The following is a 23,650-nucleotide window of genomic DNA, read 5'->3' as shown; positions in this document are numbered from 1 at the left end:
CTGAGGGTAAATAAGTTACCTAGACCTGATGCTGTACACTCCAGGGATCTGAAAGAGGAAGCTGAAGAGATTGTGGAAGCAGTAGTAATGATCTTTCAAGAATCTGGATTCTGAAATGGCTCTGGAAGACTGGAAAATTGCAAATTTTACTCCACTCTTCAAGAAAGGAGAGAGGCAGAAGAAAGGAAACTATAGGCAAGTTAGTCTGACCTCACTGGTTGGGAAGATGTTGGAGCTGATTGTTAAGGATGTGGTTTCGGGGTACTTGGAAGCACATGACAGAATAGGCCGCAGACAGCATGATTTCCTCAAGGCAAAATCTTGTCAAGTCAAGTCAAGTCACTTTTTATTGTCATTTCGACCATAACTGAGGGTATAGTACACAGTAAAAACAAGACAACGTTTTTCAGGACCACCGTGCTACATGAAACAATACAAAAACTATACTGAACTACGTAAAACAGCACAAAAAAACTACACTAGACCACAGACCTACCCAGGACTGTAGGCATTACAATAAATAATAAACAAGACAATAGGCACAGTAGAGGGCAGTAGGTTGGTATCAGTCCAGGCTCTGGGTATTGAGGAGTCTGATGGCTTGGGGGAAGAAACTGTTACATAGTCTGGTCGTGAGAGCCCGAATGCTTCGGTGCCTTTTGCCAGATGGCAGGAGGGAGAAGAGTTTGTATGAGGGGTGCGTGAGGTCCTTCATAATGCTATTTGCTTTGCGGATGCAGCGTGTGGTGTAGATGTCTGTAATGGCAGGAAGAGAGACCCCAATGATATTCTCAGCTGACCTCACCATCCGCTGCAGGGTCTTGCGATCTAAGATGGTGCAATTTCCGAACCAGGCCGTGATGCAGCTGCTCAGGATGCTCTCGATACAACCTCTGTAGAATGTGGTGAGGATGGGGGGGTGGGAGATGGACTTTTCTCAGCCTTTGCAGAAAGTAGAGACGCTGCTGGGCTTTCTTTGCTATGGAGCTGGTGCTGAGGGACCAGGTGAGATTCTCCACCAGGTGAACACCAAGAAATTTGGTGCTCTTAACGATCTCTACGAAGGAGTTGTTGATGTTCAGCGGAGAGTGGTCGCTCTGTGTCCTCCTGAAATCAACAACCATCTCTTTTGTTTTGTTCACATTCAGAGACAGGTTGTTGGCTCTGCACCAGTCCATTAGCCGCTGCACCTCCTCTCTGTATGCTGACTCATCATTCTTGCTGATGAGACTCCCTCAGTCGTGTCATCGGTGAACTTGATGATGTGGTTCGAGCTGTGTGTTGCAGCTCAGTCGTGGGTCAGCAGAGTGAACAGCAGTGGACTGAGCACACAGCCCTGGGGGGCCTCCGCGCTCAGTGTGATGGTGTTGGAGATGCTGCTTCCAATCTGGACTGACTGAGGCCTCCCAGTCAGGAAGTCTAGGATCCAGTTGCAGAGGGAGGTGTTTAGGCCCAGTAGGCTCAGCTTTCCAGTCAGTTTCTGAGGGGTGATTGTGTTGAATGCTGAACTGAAGTCTATGAAAAGCATTCGAATGTACGTGTCTTTTTTGTCCAGGTGCGTTAGGGGCAGGTGGAGGGTGATGGCAATGGCGTTGTCTGTTGAACAGTTGGGACGGTACGCGAACTGCAGGGGGTCCAGTGAGGTGGGCAGCAGGGTCTTGAATTCTATTGGAACTCGTTGAAGAAATGCTAAGCAGGATAGACAAAGATGTTATGTATTTGGATTTTCAAAAGGCCTTTCACAAGGTGCCACACATGAGGCTGCTTAACAAGTTACGAGCCCATGGTGCTACAGGAAAGATTCTAGCATGGATAAAGCAGTGGCTGACTGGCAGGAGGCACAGAGTGGGAATAAAGGGAGCCTTTTCTGGATGGCCTCCAGTGACTAGTGGTGTTCCACAGGGGTTTGTGTTGGGACCGATTCTTTTTACGTTATATGTTAATGATTTTGATGACAGAATTGATGGCTTTGTTGCAAAGTTTGCAGACGATACAAAGATAGGTGGAAGGGAAGGTAGTTTTGAGGAAGTAAAGAGGCTACAGAAGGACCCAGACAGATTAGGGAAATGGGCAAATAAGTGGCAGATAGAATACAGTGTCGGGAAGTGTTGGGTCATAAAATACAAAAAAAAGGGTGCTCAGGGACGTGGGAGTCCATGTGCAGGATTCCGTAAACATTAATTTGCAGATTGAGTCTGTGGTGAGGAAGGCAAATGCAATGTTGGCATTCATTTCAAGAGGACTGCAATACAAAAGCAAGGATGTAATGTTGAGACTTTATAAAGTACCGGTGAGCACTCTCTTCGGAGAAATGTGAGCAGTTTTGGGCCCCTTATCTTAGAAAGGATGTGCTGAATCTGGAGAGGGCTCAAAGGAAGTTTATGAAGATGATTCCAGGATTGAATGGCTTGTCATATGAAGAGTGTCTGATGGATCTGGGCCTGCATTCTCTGGAATTCAGAAGAATGAGCGGTGACCTAATAGAAACCTATCGAATGGTGAAAGGCCTTAATAGAGTGGATGTGGAGAGGACGTTTCCTATGGTGGGAGAGTCTAAGACCAGAGGACACAGCCTCAGAATAGAGGAGTGTATTTTTAGAACAGAAATGAGGAGGAATTTCTTTAGCCAGAGAGTGGTGAACCTGTGGAATTCTTTGCCAAAGGCAGCTGCGGAAGCCAAGTCTTCATGCATACTTAAACCAGAGGTTGATAGATTCTTGATTGCTCAGGGCATGAAGGGACACAGGCAGGAGACTGGGGCTGAGAGTAAAGTTGGATCAGCCATGATGAAATGGCAGAGCAGACTCGATGAGCAAAATGGCCTAATCCTGCATTTTTTCAACCTCCCACAACACTAAATTAGACTCCAGTTCGGAATTTATTTCCCGGAGTAAATGTTAAACTAAATACAAATCCCTGAACATCAATCATAACTTCACTTTGAATATAGTTTCAGATACAAGCATGTTACCTAGACTTGAGGACCTGAGTTATAGAAAAAAGGTTGAATAGGTTAAGACTTTATTCTCTGGAGTGTAGGAGAATGAGGTGAGATATGATAGAGGTATACAAAGTTATGAGGGTCAAGATAGGGTAAATGTAAGCAGGCTTTGCTCCACTGGGATTGTGTGAGACTGGAACTGGAAGTCATAGGCTAAGGGTGAAAGGTGAAATATTTAAGGACAAACTGAGGAGGACCTTCTTCATTTGGGGGTAACGCAAGTGAGGAATGAGCTGCCAGCTGCAGTGGTGGATGCGGGGATGATTTCAATATTTAAGAGAAATTTGGATAAGTACATGGATGGGAGTCATAAGGAGAAGAGGTTTGGATCGATCAAACTTGGCAGAATAACTAATTGGCAATGGACTAGATGGGCCGAAGTGTCCTGTAGTGCTCTATGTCTCTACACTGAGTGGCCACTTTATGAGGCACAGGAGTGGAACTCAGTGTGGGTTCTCCTGGAGCGGCCCTTCTCTGTCAAGGTTCAACATGTTGTTCATTCAGAAGTGCTCTTCCATACACCACTGTTGCAACATGTGGTTATTTGAGTTACTGTCACTTTCCCTGTCAGCTTGAACCTGTCTAGCCTTTCGCCTCTGACGTCTCTCATTAATGAGTCGCTTTTGCCCACAGAGCTGCCGCTCACTGGATGCTATTTTTGTTTTTTGCACCATTCTTGGTAAACCCCAGAACAGGGGTTCCCAATCTTTATGATGCCATGCGGCCCTGTCATTAATTGAGTGGTCTGTGGACTGCAGGTTTGGAACCCCAGTTCTGGAAAATGTTTTGCGTGAAGATGCCAGGAGATCAGCTGTTTCTGAGATATTCAGACCACCCCATCTGGCACCAACAATCATCCTACGGTCAATGTCACTTGGATCACATTTCTTCTCCATTCCAATGCTTGGTCTGAACAACAATTGAATCTCTTGACCAAGACAGCATGCTTTAATGCATTGAGTTGCTATCACATGATTGGCTAATTAGATATTTGTGTTAAAGGGCATGTGTACCTAATAAAGTGGCCACAGAATTGTGTGTGTGTGTGTGTGTGTGTGTGTGTGTGTGTGTGTGTGTGTGTGTGTGTGTGTGTGTGTACGTATATATGTATCACTGACTTGCTCATACCTTTTCCCTCTGCTGGAAATCCATTGATTTTGCCAAGTAACTGCTGAATATGTGCAGTCTAATGCCAGTGGCTATGGTTAAAATATTCTTTTGTTGCTTTTTGATGCAGAAACCCAGCTGGTAGCTGTGAGTGTGATACAAAGGTGCAGTGTCTGAGGGAAAGTTCTATTTATACCATGTACCCGCCTTCATCTTTTAGAAATGTGATGTAGATGATTCTCACGTTCCAGAATAAGAGTGTTGTTAGGTTGGAAAACTATGGCCGGACTTCCTGTGGAGATGATTCTGAGCTCCAGAAACCATCAAAGGGCTCTCTGTTCAACTCTGTCTTGCTGTTGATTTCTACCTGCAAAGAGGGAAGGAGTATTTCCTCTGACTTCTCCATCCTCCCATTCTCTGAAAGGTCCACATTCTTCCGGAGTACTGATATCTATTGCCCAGCTGTGCTTTTACCCTCAAGCTAAGTGTTATGTGAGTTTGGGCTCCATTACAACCCACAAAAAAGGAAAACTCATAATAAGCCCCACAATACATAACCTAGTCCGCACCTGACCACAATACTCCACACACCTCACAGCTAAACATAAAACCCCACCCACAACAGACACCGCATTCAGTACACCGACCAAGACCAAACACACACCACACACAGCCACAACACACACCACACAGACCCAGCCACCCCACTCCACCCACAACATACACACACCATGTAAAACCCAGCCACAAAATTCCACTCACAACACACACCACGCACAACTCAACCACAGAACTCAACACACAACACATGCAGAACAGAACCCAGTAACAATATCCCGCTCACAATGCACATAATTACAACAATCCACACAAAGTACATGCCAAACACAATAGTCCAACCATAATGCACACAGAATGCACAACCCAACCACAACACTCCAGCTTCCTCATTATACATCCACCTACAACACTCCACCCCCCAACACACAATATGCCAACTACAAAACACTGAACACAACACACCCCATACACAACAAAACCCTTTCACAAAATAACCACATACAAAACACTCCTCCCACAACACACTACCCGTAGTACACCCCACACACAGAATACACCCCAAAATTAACACACCCTCTCTGACGTACCTCAGACTCAACACCACCAGCCCTCTAAATCTACCATGGGACAGATTCCCCCTTCTCCCCTCTCCTCTACTATAAAATACCCTACAGCAACGTCAGCTCATAGCACATCAAACCTAAAACACACTCTTCTCACACCAACCCCTCCTGCAAGATAACCCCTCTCGATTCCCTACACACAATAGTCCCATCCCACAACACCCTCCCCTCCTGCAATATAACCCACTTATCCATCCCACTCCTCTCAAAGCACCTCCGTCTGAAAATATATCCCCAACTACACAACAGTCCCCTCCCAGAGTCCCCCTCTCCATCAGTATACCCACTACACAACAGTCCCCTCCCAGAGTCCCCTTTTCTTGCAGTATACCCCAACACAGCACCCTCAGGAAAATATCACTCAGTCAGCCCCTCTAATGCATTACTGTGTTTCCACTGACTCCTGAGTTTCTGACCGCACCTTAGCTAACTGAATTACTGAACAGTTCTGTCAGACGGCAAAGTTTGCCTGCAAGATCAGTCTCCAGCAACTGGGACAGAGCAGATCTCAAGTACAGCGGTGTACTTTCTATTTATAGTCACACCCTCCCAGTTACTGATGTCAACCCACCCGGTGGCTGGCCCATCTGTCTGCTGAGTCCTCTAGCCTGTCCTTTGTCTCTCTGTACTTCTCCAGTGATCAGCCTGGCAGTTTGCTTTGGCCCAGAAACCTCTTGTTTCTCCTATATCCTACGATTTAATCCAACGCATAATTTTATGCAGCTGCCAATACCACAGTTACTGCACCTCTGCCTAAGTACAGAAATGGGGAAAAGTCAAATAATCTGAAGCTGAGATGCTCCTGATCATGGAGGTATGAACAGCACTTTATTCAGATTTAGAGTCATAGAGCACTACAGCAGAGAAACAGGCCCTTCAGCCCATCTAGTCCATGGAAAACTATTAATCTGCTGAGTCCCATTGCCCTGCAACCAGACCTTAGCCCCCCCCATACCCCTCCCATCCTCCCTCTCCAACTGGAACCTCAACTTCCTCACCCGGAAACCAGAGTCAATGCAGATTGGAAATAACGTCTCCACCTCGCTGATAACCAACGTTGGCGCACCTGAAAGAAGAGTGATCAGCCTACTGTTTTACTTCCTCCACACCTATGACTGTGTGGCTAGGCACAGCTCAAATGCCATCTGTAAATTAGCTGACAACACAACTATTGTTGGCTGAACTTCAGACGGTGATGCGAAATCTCACAAGATGAGATACATCAGCTGGTTGACTCGTGTTGCAGCAACAACCTTGTACTAACCATCAGTAAGACCAAGAAACTGACTGTGAACTTCAGAAAGGATAAGACAAGGGCACACACCAGTCCTCATTGAGGGATCAGAAGTGGAAAGAGTGAACAATTTCAAGATCCTGTGTGTCAACATCTCTGAGAATCTACCCTGGGCCCAACATATCGATACAGTTACAAAGAAGGCACAACAGTGGCTATATTTCACTAGAAGTTTGAAGAGATTTATTATGTCACTAAAGCCACTAAAAATTTTTTACAGATACACTGTGGACAGCATTCTAACTGGCTGCATCACCCTCTAGTATGGGGAGGGAGCACTGCACTGGATCAAAAATAGCTGTATATTCACGTATTTATCAAAGTATTTCTTGTATTGAGGTGGTGGGGTGGAGATCTGTCTCTACCAAAGGAGGTGTAAAATGCTTCTTCCCTCCGCTAGCCTGCAGGTCACCCTTGGGCAAGGTGTAGCACCTGCTTAGCTCCCCGATCAGGATCACGTGAAGCCATGGGAGCAGATGGTGGATGGTCGTATGAGCAGCTGGTGCATATCACAAGTCCTGGTTATGCCACCACTGACGCCAGGCAGACAATCTCTGAGGAGTATTGGTAATGACTGGGGTCACCCTTCTTATAAAGACACTGCCCAAAGGAAGGCAATAGCAAGCCACTTCTGTGGAAACATTTGCCAAGAATAATTATGGTCATAGAAAGACCATGATCACCCACGTCATACAACACGGCTCATGGTGATGATTGTGATATCAAAAACACCTGTGTTGTATTTGCGTCAGACACCACCCTGGTAGCCCATTCCAGACAAACACCATTCTCCAAGTGGAAACTTGTCCTGCACATCCTCTTTAAACTTTCTCCTCTCATCTTATAACTCTGCCCTCCAGTATTTGACATCTCTACCCTGGTAAAATGATTCTGACTGTCTTTCCTGCCAAGTATTTATCCAAGGTGTCGGCCCGTAATGTCGACTGTTTCTTCCACTCTATAGATGGCTTCTAGGTTTTTCAGGCACCTGTATTTACTAATTGTTGTCTTAACTAGAGTTGTTAAGCCCTTGTGCTTTCTGTTTAATCTTGTCAAATTAATTGTGACTGGCACGGGTTTTCCACATTCTCTGGTTATTTGATGCGGACTCCTGTTTAGCGCAGATCGCGGAGTCCTTGAGTGGAGAATGATTTGTCTAGTGGTGTTGCTCGGTGGTACCACTGATGCTCTGTTGGTATTCCCATGTACAACCTGTTGTTTCCGTCTCTGCATGGTGAGTCTGTCGTTCCCCCACACCTGGGTTCAGACATTGCCGGTGTGCACGGTGGCATCAATATTCCAGCCTCATTGGAGGCTACCCAGACCAAATATGAATCCTGCAACCTGAGGGTAGCCTGATCGTAGAGGAAGCCATGGACCAACATGTTGGAATGGGAATGGGAAGGTGATCCAGTCATCTTTTTGGACAATGTCTTTCGCCAATCTAGTCACCTCTGATTCATTTTCCTACCACCTTTAATCTGAACTTTCTCACCTGTCACTGGAAAAAGCATTTCTTTGCTTACTTAATCAACACCCCCCCCCAACTTTAAACCACTCCGTGAGTTACTCTAACCTTGCTGCCTCTAAAGAGAACAATACAAGGTTCTTAGAAAACACAGTACTGTGCAAAAGTCAGAGGCACAAATATACATCTCGGGTGCCGAAGACTTTGGCACAATACTATATTTGTCAACATAGAGCGGAGAGCAAGTTTGTAAATCTGGCAGGAGCAAAGGATGTTGGGAACGGTGAGGGTGGAGTGTTGAAGTGCCACGGAAGGGCTGTGGGACAGGCGACAGAGGAATGTCAGGGGCACGGGGTGTCGTGGGTGCAGACACAGCAAGCTCTGAGACAGCAGGGAAGGTCATTTGGTTCCAAACAATTAGTTTATTGATCATTACAGAATGGCTCTCTGGTGCTTCCCGCTCCCTCACCTCTCCCTTCCCCTTTTCCCCAACCATGATTCCCCTCTCCCTGCCCCCTTCCCACTCTCAGTCCACAATAGAGACCCAGATCAGAATCAGGTTTATCATCACTCACATGTCATGAAATTTGATTCTTTTGCGGCAGCAGAAGGATGCACCCTAGCTGTGCCCAAGGCTTTTCCACAGTACTGTATCATGGAACAGACCCTTCATCCCATGGTATCAGTGCTCAGCATGGCACCAAATTAAACTAAGCTCATCTACCTGCATATGGTCCACTCTCCTAAGCTACACACAAAATGCTGGAGGAGCTCAGCAGGCCAGGCAGAATGAACAGTTGACATTTAGACGCAAGACCATTCATCAAGACTGGAAAGAAGGGGGCAGAGGTGGGAATAGAGGTTGGAGGAAGGGTAAAGAGCACAAGCTGACAGGTGATAGGTGAGACCAGGTGTGTGGGTGGGAGAGGGGGGGAATCAAGTGAGAAACTCGGAGGTGATAGGTGGAAGAGGTGAAGGGCGGATGAAAAAGGAATCTAATAGGAGAGGAGAGTGGCCCTACTCCACACTGTTCGTCAATAAAATAAAAATATTGAACGTGACTGCCCAGAAATAGGCCCATAATGTCCGAACTGAACATGATGCTGGGTTCAGAGACATCACTTCAGACCGTTCTTGATTCATATCCCTCCATTCTTTGCCTGTTCATGAGTCTGTCTAACAGCCTCGAAAACACTGCCACTAAATCTGCTTCCACCACCACTCCAAGCAGCTTGGTCCAGGCAGTCACCACTCTGTGTAAAGAAAACTGCCCTGGACAACTCCTTTAAAATTTCCCCCTCTCATCTTAAATGCACGCACTCTGGTATTAAATATTCCATCCCTGGGGAAAAGACATCACTCTGGTGTCTCTCCTCCTTCTCTTTCTCCCATGGTCCACTCTCCTGTCCCATCAGATTTCTTCTTTTTAAAGTTTATTTATTTATTTATTGAGATACAACGCGGAATAGGCCCTTTTGACCCTTAGAGCTTCACTGCCCAGCAATCTCCCAAACTAACCCTAGCTTAATCACAGGACAATTTACAATGGACAATTAACATAGCATCCAGTACATCTTTGGACTGTGGGTGGAAACCCACGCGGCCACGGGGAGAATGTACAAACTCCTTACAGGCAGCAGTGGGAATTGAACCCCGGATCACCTGTACTGTAAAGCGTTGCGCTAACCACTATGCTTCTGTGCTACCCTTTAGCCATTTACCTCATCCACCTATCACCTCACAGCTTCTCATTTCATCCCCCCCCCTCCACCATCTACCCAAAAACTCCTCACGTGGTCTCACCTATCACCTGCCAACTTGTACTCCTCTCTCTCCCCCAACCTTCTTATTCTGGCTTCTTCCCCCTTCATTTTTAGTCCTGATGAAGAGTCTTGCCCCAAAATGTCAACTGTTTATTCCCCTCCAAAGATACTGTCTGACCTGTTGAGTTCTCTCAGCACTTTGTGTGTGTTACTCTGGACTTCCAGCATCTGCAGAATCTCCTGTATCTGGGAAAAAGATACCACCTGTCTATGCCTGTTATAATTTCTTAAGCTTCTTTCAGGTCTCCCCTCATCTTCCACTGCTCTTTAAATGCATATCCTCAGGTATTTGACATTTCTGGGAAAAAGAAGATTCTAACTGTCTAGTCACATTCTCATATTTTTCTATATTCTTCTCATAATTTAAATGAACTTCTATCACCTCTCCCCTTAGCCTCTGACACTCCAGCATAAACAACCCAAATTTGTCCAAAGCAACGCACACAAAATGCTGGAGGAACTCAGCAGGTCGGGTAGCATCCACGGAAATGAACAGTCAACATTTTGGGCCGGGACCCTTCTTGAGGACTCTTCACATTTATCCATCCTCTCCTTCTTGCCTATCTGCACCCTTTCCAAAGCCTCAACATCATTTCTATAATGAGGTGACCAGAAACAAACACCATCGTCCAAGTGTGGCCTAACTAGCAACAAAATATCTCCCTGGCATTTATACTCCAGTGCTCTGACCAATGATGGCAAGCATGCCATACGCCTTCTTTCCGAGCTGTCTACTAGTATGAGCACTTTCAGAGAGCTACGGACATGGACCCCAAGATCCCTCTATAATCAATGCTGTTGAGGGTCCTGAACTATATTCTGTCCCTTCAAAGTTGACCTCCCAAAGTACAACGCCACACATTTGGTCAGATTAAACTCCATCTCCTATTTCTCCACACCTATCCATAACTGATTTATACTCTGCTATATCCTTTGACAACCTTCTCTACTGTCTGCACTCCAACAGCTTTTGTCTTCTCTCTAAACGTAATGAATCCACCCATCTACGTATCCATCCACAAAATGCTGGAGGGACTCAGCAGGCCAGGCAGCATCTATGGAAAAGAGTGCACGGTCAACATTTTGGGCCAAGACTCTTTTTCAGGACTGGGAAAAAAGATGAGAAGTCAGATCAAAAGGTGGGGGGAGGGGAGAAAGAAGTACAATATGGTTGGTAGGTTTTAGGTGAAACTGGGAGGAGTGAAGAAAAGAGCTGGGAAGCTGATAGGTGAAAGAGATAAAGGGCTGGAGAAGAGAGAGACTAATAGGAGAGGATAAAAGACCATGGAAGAAAGGAAAAGGGGAGGAGCACCAGAGGGAAGTGATGGGCAGGTAAGGAGATGAAGAGAGAGAGAAAAATGTGAAAGGAAATAGTGAACTGTTGGGGTGGGGGGGGAAGGTCAATTATTGAAAGTTCGAGAAATCGATGTTCATGCCATCAGGTTGGAGGCTACCTAGATGGTATATATATAAGGTGTTGCTCCTCCAACCTCCTGAGTGTGGCCCCATCGCAGCAGTAGAGGAGGTCATGGACCGACAGCATCTGCAGATTTTCTCATCTATGTTTCCATCCACATTGCATGTATGTACCATAAATAATTTACTCCCCTTTATACACTTCCCAGCACGATGGTTCAATTTGTTTTACAACTCTACCATGTGATAGGGGAGAGACACTCTCTTTATAATTGATTTTGTTATTTATTTTATTTTATTCGATTGGGTAGGCCTACAACTAGAGGTCATGGGTTAACGGTGAAAGGTGAGAAGTTTAAGGGGAACTTCTTCACTCAGAGTGTGGTGAGAGTGTGGAGCGAGCTGCCAGTGCCAGTGGTGCATCCAAGCTCAACTTCAATGTTTAAGAGATGTTTGGATGGATGGTAGGGATATGGAGGTCTATGGTCCTGGTGCAAGTCAATGGGAGTAGGCAGTTTAAATGACTTCCGCATGGACCAGATGAGTCAAATGGCCTGTGCTGTACTTTTCTATGACTCTAATAGGCTCCTCCAGCCCTTTGAGCCACATTGCCCAGCAATCTGCTGATTTAATCCTAGCCTAAGCATGGGACAATTTACAATGACCAATGAACCAAAGTTTGCCTTTGGAATGTGGAGGAAATCTGAGCACCCAGAGTAAACCCATGAGGCCACAGTGAGAATGTACAATGCAGAGGCGGGAATTGTACCTAGGTCATTGGTACTATAAAGCATTGTGCGAACCACTATGCCACTGGGACATCCCATATGATTGTACATATTTCTGCCAGGGAATAATTTCATTAGTGTTTTAACAAAAGTATTTACAGTACTTCACTAATGACTTTTCTACTGCCTTTTTAATAAGGTGGCAGAGAAATTTGATTATTTTTTGTGAGCACATACAGTTCTTGCCTTTTTTGTTATTCTGGCACTGCACTTTCCTCAAAGATCATTCATCCCTGAAAGGCATTAATGAACCAGATGGGATTTTATAACAACCCTGTAATTTCATGGTCACCTTTACGGATACGAGCTTTTTACATTGTTCCTCAATTAATAACTTAAACTACCCTTCCACACTGTTGGAATCAGATTTTATGTCATTTGTCGAGGAACCTATTGGGATTAGAATGCATGTCAATGTCTTCAGTTTCCACCTTATCAGGACTCCTCAGACACTATCTTCCAAACCACCAAACCATGACCTCCACCAGCCAAAAGGACAAGGGTGACAGAAGACTGAAAGGCCATAAGATGTAGAGCAGAATTAGGTTATTTGACCTTTCAAATCTGCTCTGCTATTCAACCATAGCTGATTTCTTTTCAACCCCATTGTCCCATTTATATATATGTATATTTCGATATACAACATGGAACAGACCCTTCAGGCCCAATGAGCTGTACCACCCAGCAACCCACCTATTTAAGCCGAGCCTAATCGCAGGACAATTTACAATGACCAATTAATGTACTAACCAGCATGTCTTTGGAATGAAGGAGGAAACCAGAGCATCCACAGGAAAACCACATACTTACAGGAAGGACATACAAACTTCTTAGAGACAGTAGCAGAATATAACTCTGAACTCTGACACCCTGAGTTGTAGTAGCATTGTGGTAACCACTACACCCCATGGTACTCTCCTTCTAACCCTTAAATTATAAACTACTGTCTTAAATACATCCAATGATTTGGTCTACACAGCCGTCTGTGGCAACAAATTCCAAGATTCACCATCTTCTGGCTGAAGAAATTACTCTTCCTCTCAACTTTAAAGTGACAATTATTCTGACTCTCTTACTAATGGAAACTTCCTCTCCCTGTGCACTCTGTCTGGGCCTTTCAGTATTCAGTAAGTTTCAGTGAGCATGTAAAACTAGCCCCTAGAGGTTGCTGTCCATTCATGCAGCATCCTGAATTGGAAATGTATCACCGTTCCTTTACTGTTGCCGGGTCAAAATCCTGGAACTCCCTCCCCACCCACACCTCAAGGATCGCAACGGTTCAAGAAGGCAATGCACCACCACCTTCTCAAGGGTAACAAGGGCAATACGAATTGGAATGAGAATTTATATCAATAATTGAGGACTCTGTTGGAATTAGAACATGTCAATGCCATCAGTATCCAACTCACCAAGTCTCCTCAAACAGCACCTTCCAAACCCACAATCTCTACCAGTTCAAAGACCAAGTCCACAAATGAAGATATAAAATGATGCTTAGGCTAACAGCTCAATAGCTTAGCATTTCTACCACCATGTTTATAAATGACTTGGATGAGGAAGTCGAAGGGTGGGTTAGTAAGGTAGCGGATGACACAGATTGGCATTGCTGTTGATAGTGTGGAATGTTGTTGTAGGTTATAATGGGACATTGAAAGGATTTAGAGCTGGGCTGAGAAGTGGCAGATGGAGTTTAATTCAGAAAAAGAATGAAGTGATATACTATAGAAGATCGAACTTAATGGCAGAGTACAAGGTTAATGACAGGATTCCTAGGAACAGAGTGATCTTGGGCCCACAGATCCCTCAAAGTTGCCGCTTAGGGTGAGAGAGTAGTTAAGAAGGCATATAATGTGTTAGCCTTCATTAGTCGGGGGATTGAATTGAAGAGTCAGAAGATATTGCTGAAGCTCTATAAATCTCTAGTTAGACCACCCTTGGAATATTGTGTTCAGTTCTAATTATCTCATTATAAGAAGGATTTGATAGCTTTAGAGAGTGTGCAGAGAAGACTTACCAAGATCCTGCTTGGATTAGAGAACACGTCTTTTGAGGGTAGTTTGAGTGAGGTAGGACTTTTCTCTTCGGAGCAGAGGAGGATGAAAGGTGGCTTGATAGAGGTATATAAGATGATAAGAGGCAAGGGGAATAGACAGAGTGGAAAGCCAGAGACTTTCTTTTCCAGGGTGGGATTTGCTAATACAAGGGGGCATTGGAGGTGATTGGAGGAAAGCATAAGGGGTATTGTCAGAGGTATTTTTTACACAGAGTGGTAAATGCATGGAACACTCTGCCAGGGGTGATGGTAGAGAATTGGATCTGCTCCAATTTGCCTATTATCACAACAGGTCTATAGAAGATGCCATTTCATTGGCTCTCCACTCAGCTATGGAACATCTGGACCATGAAGATACATATATCAAAATGTTCTTCGTTGACTTCAGCTCGGCATGCAATACTATCATCCCCTCAAAACTAACCAATAAGTTCCAAGAGCTAGGCCTCAATACCTCCTTGTGCAACTGGACCATCGACTTCCTCTTTTGGATACCCCAGTCAGTAAGAGTTGGCAACATCTCCTCCACAATCTCCATCAGCACAGGTACACCTCAAGACTGTGTGCATAACCCCCTGTTCTACATGTTTTATGCTTATGACTGTGAGGCCAAGCACAGCTCCAATGCCATATTTAAGTTAGCTAATGACATCACTGTCGTTGACTGAAAAAGAGCATATAGGAGGGAGATTGAAAATCTGTCTGAGAGGTGCCACAACAACCTCTGATTCAAGGCCAGCAAGAACAAGGAGCGGATTATTGACTTCAGGAGGAGGAAACTGGAGGTTCATAAGCCAGTAGTCATCAGGGGATCAGAGGTGGAGAGGGTCAGCAACTTTAAATTCCTCAGTGTTATCATATCAGAGGATCTGTCCTGGGTCCGACACATAAGTAACATTACATAGAAGGGACTGCAGCACCTCTACTTTCTTAGAAGTTTGCACAGATTTGGCATGTCATCTAAACCTCCGACAAATTTCGATGGATGCACAGTGAAGCGTATCCTGACTGATTGCATCATGGTCCGGTCTGGAAACATCAATGCCCAGTAACAGGAAAACCTACAACAGATAGTGGATACAGTCCAGTCAATCGCAGGAAAAGCTCTCCCCACCATTGAGCACATCGGCAAGGAGCACTGCCACAAGAAAGTGGCATCCATCAACAAGGACCCTCATCATCCAGGTCAAGCTCTCTTCTCACCGCTGCCATCAGGAAGCAGGCACAGGAGCCTTAAGTCCCAGACCACCAGGTTCAGGAACAGTTATTACCCTTCAATCGTCAGGCTCCTGAACCAGCGAGGATAACTTCACTCACCTCTAAGCTGAGCTGTCTGCTTAACCAATGGACTCAATTTCAAGGACTCTGCAACTCGTGTTATCAGTATTTATTATTATTATTATTATTCATTTTTTAAAATTTGCATAGCTTGTCTTCTTTTGCACATTGGTGGCTTGGCAGTCTTTGTGTGTGTTTTGATTCTGTTGTGTTTCTTTGTTCTACTGTGAATGCCTTCAAGGATGTGATTCTCAGGGTACTATATGGTGACACATATGTATATTGATAATAGATTTATTTTCAACTTTAAAGTTGAGGTATGTTATGAACATTTAAGAGGCTATTAAATATGTACATGGATGATAGAAAAATAAAGGGCTACGTGAGAGGGAAGGGTTAGATTGATCACGAAATGTGTTAAAAGGCTAGCACAACATTGTGGACTGAAGACCCTGTACTATGCTGTAATGTTCTATAGTCCATGTTCTATCATAACACATATCTTTTTTTAAATACTGAATATCAATGCCTAATCTGCATATATCTTTGCATTTTCAAACCTATGTTTACCAGGAACCTAAGGCCCATTGCAGAAGATAAGCCCGAACCCACCTTTCACACCAACAGTGGGACACACTGACAGGAAGGGAGCTAATTCAGTCACAGGAACAATGCGACTGAGAAAACTCCTCTGTGTAAAAGATAAAACTACTGGAACTAACTGGATATTCGATGAATGAGATTGCAGAGATATGATGGGCCAAATGGAATTCCTCTGTGCAGCATTATTAAAAAGCAGGGCAGCCACAGCACAGAAAGAGGTCACTCAAGCTGTCAAGTCATGCTGGTTCCCTGTAGAGTGACCCACTTGGTCTAAATCCTCAACCTAATAAATTATTTTCTTTTAAGTGCTCAACTAATTTTCTTTTAAGTATGCTGATTTTATTTATTTCCTTCATTACAAAAGTGAATTCTATGTAAGCACACAGGAATATTTACAAACTTTATTTAGAAACTACAACTCCTCCCTTGGAGGGTCAGACACCCTGAGCCAATAGGCTGGTCCTGGACTTATTTCCTGGCATAATTTACATATTACTATTTAATTATTTATGGTTTTATTACTACTTAATTATTTATGGTGCAACTGTAACGAATACCAATTTCCCTCGGGATCAATAAAGTATGACTATGACTATGACTATGACTATATAAGGATCCATCTATATATATATATATACAGTAACTAGCCATGAATTCTGTATCTAACTCTATGTTAGGGTGGTACGGTAGTGTAATGATTAACGCAATCGCTTTACAGCGCCAGTGATTGGGGTTCGTTCCCACCGCTGTCTGTAAGGAGCTTGTACGTTCTCCCCGTGACCGTGTGGGTTTCCTCTGGGTGCTCCGGTTTCCTCCCACATTCCAAAGACGTACCGGTTAGGGTTATTTGGCATACTATAATGGTGCAAGTATGGCACCGCTTGCAGGCTGCCCCCAGCGCCATCCTCAGAAAATGTTAGTTCTTGTTATGAAACAGCACATTTCACGGTATATTTCAAAGTATATGTGACAGATAAAACTAATAATTATGTTTTAATCTATGTAACTCTAAGGTGAAGGGCCTCTGACTCTATGTCTCTATGAGTTACAGAACATAGAATATAGAACAGTACAGGCCCTTCAGCCCAAAATGCTGTGCCAATCTTTTAACCTACTCCAAGATCAATGAACACTTTCCTCCCACATTTTTATATCATCCCTCTGCCTATCTAAGGCTCTCTTAAATATCCCTAATGTATCTGCCTCTACCACTACCCATGGCAGAATGGTCCACAGACCTAGCACTCTCTGTGTAAACGCTTACCTCTGACATCCCCTGTATGCATTCCCTCCAATCACCTTAAAGTTATGGCCCCTGGTATTAGCTTTTAATTCCTGTGTGAGGTAATTTACAAGGTTGCAGGCAAGATGACCAGAGCTCTTGGGTGTGGTTTAAACTAACATGGCAGGGGGAACCAGGATGATAGAGCCAAGGATGAGCCAGCAGGTTTACAAGCAGATGATGGGTGTAACATGAATGTAAGGAAGGACAAGCCAATGATTGGGTACAGATGCAGACAGAGCAAAGAGTTAAATTGTACCACAGAGGCAAAATTCAAAAGTGCAAAGAATGCAGAACTGACAGCGATGTATTTAAAAGTGCGTAGCATTCAGAATAAGGTGGACAATCTCATGGCGCAATTAGAGATTGGTCAGTATAACGTGGGCATCACTGACTTGTGGCTGAAAGAGCTGGGAGCTTACATTAAAGGATAAATTTTGTATCGAAAGGACAGGCAGGAAGGTATAGATGGTGGTGTGGCTCTGTTGGTAAGAGAAGGAGGAGACATGGGGTCAGAGAATGTTGAATCTCAGTGAATGGAGTTAAGAAAATGCAAAGGTTAAGAAATGTTTGTGGGAATAATATATAGGCCTCCAAATAGTAGCCAAGATGTCGGCTTGAGATTGCAAAGGAAGCTGGAAAATGCATGTAATAACATAATGACACAATTGTAATGGGGGATTTCAATAGCAAGGGGATTGGGAAAATCAGGTTGGGGTCAGAAAATCAGGGAATTTATTGAATGTTTATGAGATGGCTTTTTAGAGCAGCTTGTGCTTGAGCCTACTCGAGGAAAGGCCATCGTAGATTGGGTGTTGTGTAATAACCCAGATCTTATTGGGGAGCTTAACATAAAGGAACCCTTAAGAGGCAGTGATCATAATACGATTGAACTCATACTGCAACTTGAGGGGGAGAAACATAAGACACATGTATCAGTATTGCAATGGAATAAAAGCAATGGAACAGGGGCATGAGAGAGGAGCTTGCCCAGATGGATTGGAGGGGGATACTGGTGGGGATGACGGCAGAGCTGAGATGGCTGAAGTTTCTGGGAGTAGTTCACAAGGAGCAGGATAGATATGTCTCACAGAGGAAGCTGTTCTCACATAGCAGGGGTAGGCAACCGTGCCTGACAAGGGAAGTTAAAGACTGCATAAAAGCCAAGGAAAGGACATATAAGGTAGCAAAACTGAGTGGGAAGTTGGATGATTGGGAAGCTTTTAAAATCCAACAAAAGGCAACTTAAAAAGTTATAAGAAAGAAAGAGATGAAATATGAAGTCAGACTAGCCAATAATATAAGGCAGGATACCAAAAGTTTTTCAGTTATATAAAGAGTAAAAGGGAGGTGAGAGTTGATATTGGATCACTGGAAAATGGTGCTGGTGAGGTAGTAATGGGGGATAAAGAAATGGCAGATGAACTTATTTTGCATCAGTCTTCACTGTGGAAGACACCAGCAGTGTGCCAGAGGTCTGTGAGTGTCAGGGAGCAGGAGTGAGTGCCATTGCTATTACAAAGGAGAAGGTGCTAGGCAAACTCAAAGGTCTTAAGATGGATAAGTCACCTGGACCAGAGGGACTACAACCCAGAGTCCAGAGAGAGGTTGCGGAAGAGATATCAGATGCATTAGTCATGATCTTTCAAGAATCACTTGATTCTGGCATGATCCCAGAGGGCTGGAAGATTGCAAGTGTCACTCCACTCTTTAAGAAGGGAGCAAAGCAAAAGAAGGAAAATTATAGACCAGCTAGCCTAACCTCAGCAGTTGGGAAAGTGTTGGAGTCTATTATTAAGTATGAGGTCTTGAGGTTCTTGAAGACTAATGATAAAATAAGTCAAAGTCAGCATGGCTTCTGTGAAGGGAACTCTTGCCTGACAAATGTGTTAGAGTTCCTAGAGGAAGTAATAAACAAGGTGGAAAATGGAAAGGAAGTGGATGTCACTTACTTGGATTTTCGGAAGGCATTTGATAAGGTGCCACACATGAGGCTGCTTAACAAGTTGTATGTTCCTGTCAGGATTAAACGCAAATTAAATAGGAATAAGGAACCTTGGTTCTCAAGGGATATTGCAATTCTGATAAAGAAGAAGAGGGAGTTGTATGAAATGTATAGGAAACAGGGGGTAAATCAGGTGCTTGAGGAGTATAAGAAGTGCAAGAAAATACTTAAGAAAGAAATCAGGAGGGCAAAAAGAAGACATGAGGTTGCCTTGGCAGTCAAAGTGAAGGATAATCCAAAGAGCTTTTACAAGTATATTAAGAGCAAAAGGATTGTAAGGGATAAAATTGGTCCTCTTGAAGATCAGAGTGGTCGGCTTTGTGTGGAACCAAAGGAAATGGGGGAGATCTTAAATAGGTTTTTTGCGTCTGTATTTACTAAGGAAGCTGGCATGAAATCTATGGAATTGAGGGAATCAAGTAGTGAGACCATGGAAACTGTACAGATTGAAAAGGAGGAGGTGTTTGCTGTATTGAGGAAAATTAAAGTGGATAAATCCCCGGGACCTGACAGGGTGTTCCCTCGGACCTTGAAGGAGACTAGTGTTGAAATTGCGGGGGCCCTGGCAGAAATATTTAAAATGTCGCTGTCTATGGGTGAAGTGCCAGAGGATTGGAGAGTGGCTCATGTTGTTCCGTTGTTTAAAAAAGGATGGAAAAGTAATCCGGGAAATTATAGGCCGGTGAGTTTAACGTCAGTAGTAGGTAAGTTATTGCAGGGAGTACTAAGAGACAGAATCTACAAGCATTTGGATAGACAGGGACTTATTAGGGAGAGTCAACATGGCTTTGTGTGTGGTAGGTCATGTTTGACCAATCTGTTGGAGTTTTTCGAGGAGGTTACCAGGAAAGTGGATGAAGGGAAGGCAGTGGATATTGTCTACATGGACTTCAGTAAGGCCTTTGACAAGGTCCCGCATGGGAGGTTAGTTAGGAAAATTCAGTCGCTAGGTATACATGGAGAGGTGGTAAATTGGATTAGACATTGGCTCAATGGAAGAAGCCAGAGAGTGGTGGTAGAGAATTGCTTCTCTGAGTGGAGGCCTGTGACTAACGGTGTGCCACAGGGATCAGTGCTGGGTCCATTGTTATTTGTCATCTATATCAATGATCTGGATGATAATGTGGTAAATTGGATCAGCAAGTTTGCTGATGATACAAAGATTGGAGGTGTAGTAGACAGTGAGGAAGGTTTTCAGAGCCTGCAGAGGGACTTGGACCAGCTGGAAAAATGGGCTGAAAAATGGCAGATGGAGTTTAATACTGACAAGTGTGAGGTATTGCACGTTGGAAGGACAAACCAACATAGAACATACAGGGTTAATGGTAAGGCACTGAGGAGTGCAGTGGAACAGAGGGATCTGGGAATACAGATACAAAATTCCCTAAAAGTGTCGTCACAGGTAGATAGGGTTGTAAAGAGAGCTTTTGGTACATTGGCCTTTATTAATCGAAGTATTGAGTATAAGAGCTGGAATGTTATGATGAGGTTGTATAAGGCATTGGTGAGGCCGAATCTGGAGTATTCTGTTCAGTTTTGGTCACCAAATTACAGGAAGGATATAAATAAGGTTGAAAGAGTGCAGAGAAGGTTTACAAGGATGTTGCCGGGACTTGAGAAACTCAGTTACAGAGAAAGGTTGAATAGGTTAGGACTTTATTCCCTGGAGCGTAGAAGAATAAGGGGAAATTTGATAGAGGTATATAAAATTATGATGGGTATAGATAGAGTGAATGCAAGCAGGCTTTTTCCGCTGAGGCGAGGGGAGAATAAAACCAGAGGACATGGGTTAAGGGTGAGGGGGGAAAAGTTTAAAGGGAACATTAGGGGGGGCTTCTTCACACAGAGAGTGGTGGGAGTATGGAATGAACTGCCAGACGAGGTGGTAAATGCGGGTTCTTTTTTAACATTTAAGAATAAATTGGACAGATACATGGATGGGAGGTGTATGGAGGGATATGGTCCGTGTGCAGGTCAGTGGGACTAGGCAGAAAATGGTTCGGCAAAGCCAAGAAGGGCCAAAAGGCCTGTTTCTGTGCTGTAGTTTCTATGGTTCTATGGTTCTAAAATCCTATGCTGTTACAGGCAAGATACTGGCATGGTTAGTGGAATGGCTGACAGGCAGAAGACAGTGAGTAGGAATAAAAGGGACCTTTACTGGTTGGCTGCTGGTGACTAGTGGTGTTCCTCAGGAGTCAGTATTGGGACTGCTACTTTTCACTTTGCTTGACAATGATTTCGACCATGGAACTGATGGCTCTGTGGCAAAGTTTGTGGATGATACGAAGATAGGTGGAGGGGTAGGTAGTGCTGAGGAAGCAATGTGATTGCAGCAGGACTTAAGACAAATTGGAAGAATAGGCAAAAAAGTGGCAGATGGAATGATAATGCATTTTGGTAAAAGGAACAGTAGTGCGGACTACTATCTAAATGGGGAGAAGTTTCAAACATCAGACGTGCAGAGGGACTTAGGAGCCCTCGTGCAAGACTCCCAGAAGTTAATTTACAGAATGTGTCTGTGGTAAGGAAGGCAAATGTAGTGTTGTCATTTATTTCGAGGGGAATCGAATAGAAAAGCAAGGAGATAACGCTGAGCCTTTATAAGACACTAGCCAGGCTGCACTTTGAGTACTGTCAACAGTTTTGGGATCCATGTCCCAGAAAAGATGTGTTGTATTTGGAGAGATTCCGGAGGAGGTTCAGAAGGATGCTTCTGGGAATGAAAGGGTTAATAAATGAGAAGCATTTGGCAGTTTTGGGCCTGTACTCACTAGAAATTAGAGGAATGCAGGGGGATCTCATTGAAACCTATCGAATGTTGAAAAAACTAGATAAAGTGGATGTGGAAAGGATGTTTCCTCTGGTGGGTGTTCCAAAACTAAAGTGCACAGCTTCAAAATTGTGGGGCAACCCTTTAGAACAGAGGTAGGGGGGATTTTTTTCGCCAAACAGTAGTAAATCTGTGAAATGCTCTGCCGCAAACTGCAGTGGAGGCCAAGTCCGTGGGTATATTTAAGAAGGAAGTTAATCATTTCCTGACGGGTCAGACCGTCAATGGATATGGTGAGATGGCAGGTGTATGGGGTTGAGTGGGATCCCGGATCAGCCATGATAGAACAGCGGAGCAGACTCGATGGGCTGGATGGCCTAATTCTGCTCCAATGTCTTATGGTCTTGTGGACAAAGAGGACAGTGACCATTCTGCGTGATGCATTTTGGAAAGTCAAACCAGCGTAGGCCTTATACTATGGATGAACATAAACAGTATAGCACAGCGCAGGCCCTTCAGCCTATAATGTTGTGCTGACCTTTTAACCTACGCTAACAACAACCTAACCCTCTCTCCTACCTAGCCCTCCATTCTTCTATCATCCAAATGCCTATTTAAGAGTCTCTTAAATGCCCTTAATGCATCTGCCTCCACCACCAGCCCTGCAAGGATATTCCACACACCTACCACTCTCTGTACAAAAAAACCGACCTCTGACTCGATGTCACCTCTCCTGCACTGCCTGTCTATTCCTGATTCACTGTCTTGTACCTTTAAGTCTATGTCCTACATCTCCAACACTAATAATGCAGGATGACAAGCAACTGATTAGCAGAAAAACTAATAAAGCATTAATTTAATTTGACTGTCATAAATAATTAGCACAGCAGCAGCAATTACTCTCTACCTCATTTCTCGTGCGATGTGATATGCTTTCTGATCTCACTGGGCCTGTGGAGTACCCAGGTGCGCAGTTCAACGCACTGCCGAAATTACTCAGCAACCAAGCAGTGGGGTGGTGACGGATTGCAGAGGCCGCATTTCCAGTACCGTACACTGTTTTGGTCACCCACTGACGGGAAAAACATCATTAAGGTGGAAGAAGAGCAAAAGAGATTTACAAGAATAGCACGCACAAAATGCTGAAGGAACTTATCAAGTCGGAACCAGAGAGTACAGCCTCAAAATAGAGGGACGTCCATTTAGAACAGAAATGAGGGAGAATTTTTTTAGCCAGAGGACGGATTTGTGCAATTAAGTGCCACAAGCAGCTGCGGCAGCTAAGACATTGTGTATTATTTAAAGTGGAGATTGACAGGTTCTTGATTAATAAGGGTGTCAAAGGTTACAGGGTGAAGGTGGAAGAATGGGGTTGAGAGGGTTAATAAATCAACCATGATGGAATAGCAGATCACCTCAATGCACTGAATGGCCTAATTCTACACCTACATTTTATGGTCAGGCAGCATCTACGGAGGGGGATAAACAGAGGGTCCGATACCATTGATCAGGAGAGTCTCGACCTGAAACATCGTCTATTTATTCAGCTCTGCAGACAATGCCTGACCTGTTGAATTC

General features: G+C 44.2%; 1 protein-coding gene across 1 annotated transcript in view; it reads right to left on the bottom strand.

Annotated features, from left to right (window-relative positions):
* Positions 1-23,650, bottom strand: part of LOC134345011 (transcription factor COE3-like) — a 496,949-nt gene that overhangs the window by 405,272 nt on the left and 68,027 nt on the right. The gene's annotated exons all lie outside the window — the stretch shown is intronic.

The sequence above is a fragment of the Mobula hypostoma genome, chromosome 4 (genome assembly GCF_963921235.1).
Source record: "Mobula hypostoma chromosome 4, sMobHyp1.1, whole genome shotgun sequence".
Taxonomy (NCBI): Eukaryota; Metazoa; Chordata; class Chondrichthyes; order Myliobatiformes; family Myliobatidae; genus Mobula; species Mobula hypostoma.
This window is presented reverse-complemented; position numbering and strand designations above follow the sequence as displayed.